Genomic DNA, 6,146 nt, shown 5'->3' with positions numbered 1-6,146 from the left:
AGAGCAGGTCAAAAGGCAATACACAAGGGCGCCCGTGAGGCTCAGTCGGTGAAGCAGCTGCCTTGGGCTCGGGGCATGATCTTGGAGTCCTGGGATCAAGTCCCACATCGGGCTCCCTGCTCAGCAAGGAGTCTGTTTCCCCCTCTCCCTCTGCCTGCCTCTCCCCCCGCTTGTGCTGTGTGTGTGTGTGTGTGTCAAACAAATAAATATAATCTTAACAAAAAAAAAGGCAATACATACTAGAAAAGAACAAAGGGCCAGAGGGTGGCTCAGGCTGAGCGGAGGGGACGCACAGGTGGCAAGGCAGGGCTGCCTGCACTGAGAGCAGCGCGTCAGTAGCGTTCGAGCCCGGGAGAGAGCCTGCTGTGCAGACAGATCAGGGGGACAGCCAGTGCAAAGGCCGTGCGGCCAGAGCGTCTGATGTGTTGGGGGACCAGCCAGGAGGCCGGCAGGGCCACAGGAAATCACAGCAGGGAAGGACAGAGCCAGTGGGAAAGGTGACATGGGGCAGGACCTGGGGGCATTGGACGGACTTTGGCTTTTCTCTGAGTGACGTGGGGAACTGTCTGGGGCGGCTGCAGGGGGACTGGAACCAGCCAGAAATGTTCCAGCTCTGACTCCTTCCAGGCACATGATAGGACAGCACCGTCTCCCCACCGAAGGCCAGTGGAATGGCAGCATCCTTGCTGAGCGGACGCTTTCAGAGTCAGAGCATGCTTCGTCTGGTACGTGCCCCCTTGTTCCCTCGTTGTGCCCTCTCATGACTCACCTGGCCTGGAACCGGGATGCCTGGGCCCCGGGGACTGCCTTGGGGCCAAGCCCCTTGCTGACCTGCTGGATGAGAATGAACAAGAAGCCCGTCCTGTCTCTGACACTGAGACTGGTGATTTTGTCCCCGCCGCAGGATGCAGCCTGACCCAGGGATGGGGGGGCCATGCAGGAGGCCACGATCCACGCCAGAGACCACGGCAGCTCGGGCATGGAAACAGCAGGGAGGTGGGAGGAGTCACCAGGGCCGAGACATCCTCGGACAGCAGAGCTGATGGACTGGACGTGGGTGTGAGTGCAACACGGGTCAAGGTGGACGGCAAGGTTCTTGCTTGAACCGGAGGGATGGAACCAGGACCCGCCCCTGTGGGGAGGCTGCCAGTGAGGAGGTGGGGGGTGGTGTCGGGAGCCTGGACACGCTGCAGACATCTCAGAAATGTTAGGTCTGCAGCGCGGACTAGGGAACCTGGGCAGGTATCCACTGGCTACACCATGCATGAATGTGGGGGTCCCGGGCCAAGTCCCGGCTGGACAGGTCCACCTGCGCAGGTCGGGTTACACGATTCTGGGGTGCGGGAGGGGCTGCTGGTCTTTGGGCCATCTGGGTCACCTGCGAGCCGCCCTCCCCCATTTGAGGGGGAGCTCCACCCTGCCGTGCCAGGTGTGGACGACCTGAGTCCCACCCCAAACTCCTCATCCGTCCCCGACACTGGCCTCCAGGTGCCACCCTGTCAGAGGCCTGCCACTTTCCTGGGTGCTGTAGGGGGAGAGGGTGAGGGTCGTCCCCACTCTCAGAATGCCCCCCCTTTACATAAAGCCCCAGTCTTGCCGACCAGGTCCAGCCACCTCCTACAAACCCGAGCCTTACCTGCTCTTGAGCGACTCCAACCCTTCCCTAACACCAGAGTGAATGAGCCCTGGCCTGGGAGGGACAGAGAAGCCCCCACCTCCCTGCCTCTAGGACTTGCAAGCCCTCTGGAAGGAGAGACGGGGAAGGGAAAGGCAGCTCTCAGTCCTAGACTCTTCTAGAACAGCAAGAACGCAGATTATCACAACACCTTAACCTTCCAGCTATGTTTACCGCCTGCCCAAATCAGGGAAGATCATATCCTTCCAAGAATGAATAATTCTTCCATTCCAGAAACGATTGTAAAAAACACACGAAAATGGGGCACGCTGTAAGGGGACCCCGCAAGAGGTTCAGATCAAATGAAAACAACAGTGAAAACGTGTTGACTAGCCGCAATCACAAAACAGAGACTCAGAAATCCCGACACAAGCAGGAGAACCAGCCAGAGCCCACGCAGCCTGGGCTTTCGTGAACAAGAGCTCTGCGGACGCCAGGTCTCGGCTCTGCTGAGCCCAGCGCGGTGGCATAGGAAATTAACAAGAGGGGAGCCCGCGGGAAGGGTGGATGGGAACGCCACACCCTCAAAAGCCATTGCTCTAAAAAATGCTTATTTTATTTTAGTTTTTTAATTGTATCTACTATTTATTTATTTGAGAGAGAGAGAGACAAAACAGAGAGAGGGAGAGAGAGAAGCAGGCTCCACGCAAAGCAGAGAGCCTGATGTGGGGCTCGATCCCAGGACCCTGGGATCGTGACTTGAGCCAAAGGCAGACGCTTAAACCCACGGAGCCCCTAGGCGCCCCTATTTTGTTTCATTTCTAAACTGAATCTCACGTACAATAGTATTTGCTTTCCGGTGTACAACACAGTGATTCAACGGTAAAACGCCTTACCAGACGTTTCCAACGGTAAGTCGGATCACAGTCTGACGCCATATGTTATCGACGATATCAGAACTGTATTCCCTATGCTCTGCTTTACAGTCCAGTGACTTATTTGTTTTTTAATGGGAAGTTTGTACCTCTCAGTCCCCCAAACGGGGGGCCGTTCTTTTGCCCATCCCCCACCGCTCAAAATTAATTTTTTAAAATGCCGAACACAAGCAGGAACTCTCCACACTTAAAAAAAAGAGAAGTGTCACCAGGAAGCAAGCAAGGTTTATCTCGAGACCGAGAGGCAATAAAGCAGGAACATCTATCATATTAGCATGAGAGGCAGTGAAAGGTCATTTCATTATCTCAATAGACGTCAAGGGGGCATTTGAAAAAAAAAAGTCGCCATTTCAAAATCCCTATGACCGGTCGTATTCTGAACATGAGGACAACTGTGAATTTCAAAGCCAAAAGGCAGGATTCCTGAATTAATAATTCATTAGCACTGAAAACCGAAATTGTCCTGCAGTGCGCCCCATCCAGGGACCGATCCCATTTTAATGTAAAGCCAGAAAGGGGGGGGTTAGAGCTAACAAGAAGAAGAAAGAACATTTAAATATAGGAATAGAAAGCAGAAAAATGTCGGTTTGGTTGGAGTCATGAGTACAAACTTAGGAAAGCCATCAGAGGGGTTAGTAAATTAATTCTGGAAGAAGTGGTACATTAAAAAAAAAAGTGCATCAAATTTGTCTCCCATAAATACGGCACAACTGGAATATGTATGCACCATAAAGAGATTTCAAGAGCGATTAAAGTCAAACAACTGAGTATCCATTTTCTCGGGGAACACAAAATGCTTATTCAAAGGCCAAGATAAGACCCTAATAAGAGGAAAACAGAACAAAAAGCAGAATTTTACGGTGCTTCTGATGGGGGAGCAGAAGCACGTGGATGGTGATGAGGGTTCCTTGCAGATAGGTGGGAGCTGATGGCTACAAATCCAGGAACTTCACAAGCCGTTGGTGACGTCATACAGAGCCTGAGCTCAGCCCTGTGGGGTTATCTCCACCATGGAGATCAGCAGAAGCCACGATTCGGGGCTTCTCTTCCCTAAAATCCGCTTTCTCTGCACACCATCCGACTGAGTGAAGCCCAGGGCTTTTTTTTACCGGTAATTTTAGGAATATGATAAATTCATGGTGAGATTCTAAAACTGCCCTTGAAATCCTGAAATGCCTCTTGAAGCCATCAGAAGAAAGGACCACAGAGGGCGCCGGGTGTGTGCACGCACACGCGTGTGATTGCTTAAAGAATTTAAAGTTTGAGGGGGCGCCTGGGTGGCTCAGTGGGTTAAAGCCTCTGCCTTCGGCTCAGGTCATGGTCTCAGGGTCCTGGGATCGAGCCCCGCATCGGGCTCTCTGCTCAGCGGGGAGCCTGCTTCCTCCTCTCTCTCTGCCTGCCTCTCCGCCTACTTGCGATCTCTCTCTGTCAAATAAATAAATTAAAAATTTTTTTAAAAAAAGGAATTTAAAGTTTGAAAGGTTGGCAAACGTGAATACAGACACCGAGGAAAGCTGGAAAGAGCCACAAAATATTACCAATGGATCTGGGTGACAAGACTGCCGGTGGGGGGGGGGGGGGTTCTCCTTATTTTTTCTTATTTTTATTTCCCTTAGAAACATGTATTACTTGCATGTTGGGAAAACACATTTTTTTTTTTTTTAGATTTGCTTTAACAAGCTGGAGGAAAACAGAATAACATTTTCCCATTTTCCCAGCCATGCAAAGGAGAGGAATTCTGACCAAAAAAAGACGAGGCAGTGGGGGAGGGGGAAGCGTCTCGTTGGAGACAAGATGGAGAGGCTTGAATATGTTAAAAAAAAGTTAACTTCTTACATAATCATATGGGTGATAAAATGCGAAAAGAGCAACAGCGTGTGGAAAGTAAGTAATTAACGTAAATAAAGATGGTTGACTCTCCAGGTCTACTAAGGAGTGACCACCATAACAAATGCAAGGTCAATATCCCGCTTCAACTTAACAAGAGATCAAGGAAGAGGAAAATACAAGGTCTACACCAGAAAATTCAGAAAACAAATAGGTACTTGGGGGAAATGTGAAGCTTTGTCATTAGCCGTTAAAGAAATTAACACCAAACAATATGGAAGCCTCATTATTTGGGCTATTGATTCAGCCACACAGAAACAAAGTGGTGGGACCCTGTGGCAGGGGGTAGGGAGTGGCGGGAAAGCAGTGCCCCTCCACACGCCAACGGTGCCTGCCATAATCTGCTTCTGTCTGGCAAGTCCTCCAACTGCCCTTTTTGTCCTACAGAGGAGAAGAGACAAGCTATTTATACTCTTTTATAGACTTTCAAAAATATGATCCAAGGTTGTAAATTTTTGGAACTCTGCCCCAGGATGTCAGTAGATGTGACATAAAAAAAGTGTTCTGGTCACAAGCAAGCATGACCCTGTAGTGCAGGACTTCTCAGTGCCTTTACATGCAATGTGTACTAAGAACCTCCAAGAGCCGGTAGCCCTTAGCCAATGGATTTGGCCTCGGAATCCTTTTGGGATAACTACTGACATCTCACAGTGCACAAGGTGCTGGGAATCACTGAGAGTAAGAGAAGCATAAGAGAATAAGAAACCACCTGAAGTTACCGCAGCCTAGGAAGGCTTACCAAATTCAGCTGTATTTAGTAAGAATCTCGAGGCTGAGTGCTCTCACACTGGCCAGGCAGCGAAGCAGGCTTTTTCCATTTCTGTGTGAAGTCGTTGAACAGAGTTGAACAGGAGGAGAGAGAGCTGTGGCCACGTGCTGGAGTCCTGTTTCCCCGCCCCCCCCCCCCCCGTCATTGCTCAGGATCCCCGTTTTACTGGGAAAACCAGAGATGTTATCAAAAATCACATGCCCCGCTGAAGTCAACCCGGAAGGTATACTTGGCACTAGATGCCCGCCTATCTTTGCGAACCTTTGGGAAGGGGAAGAAGCAGAGCCTGCTTCCCCATAGATGGTGTCAGCTCAGCTCACCAGCCGACCCCTGATTAGATCTGACTGTGAGTCGGGACCAGAAATTTGCGCCAAATAAACTCATTCATGTCTTTTCCAGTAGCCTGTGTTGCTGGGCTGTTTGCCTCCTGTTTCCTAGGAAGCGTTCCTGCTTAAAATTTTTGACCTTCTCCCAGCCCGGTGGAGGGGAGCAGGGAATTCACCCCACATGGGTCCCATCGTAAGGCAGGAGGAGCTGAACCAGAGAAACACAAGAATAAAACCAGAGCCTCAGAGACTAAACAGGTGCCAACCGATGACAGATGTTCTCGAAGGCAACGGCGGTGAACACAGGCCCAGGGGACCCTGCAGGGACAGGGAGAGGGTGGGGACCCACAGCAGATACTGATGACTCCTTCACCACATGCCCACCCTCTCCCTCCCCAACCATTTCCTCCCTCCTTTCAATTCCCCTGCAACATTTCACACATGCGCACGCGCAGGCACACACACGGGCAGGCACACACCCACTCTCAGCAGCCTGACCTTGGTGATTTAGGAAGCGAGAGAAACATATTGAAGGGGTCACTAGCCAGAAAGAGCCCATGTGTTCCCAGTGACATTCGAATGACCCTGACCATCAGGGAGATCTCTTGGGGTAA

This window comes from Meles meles, chromosome 8 (assembly GCF_922984935.1).
Source record: "Meles meles chromosome 8, mMelMel3.1 paternal haplotype, whole genome shotgun sequence".
NCBI classification, from domain to species: domain Eukaryota; kingdom Metazoa; phylum Chordata; class Mammalia; order Carnivora; family Mustelidae; genus Meles; species Meles meles.
This window is presented reverse-complemented; position numbering follows the sequence as displayed.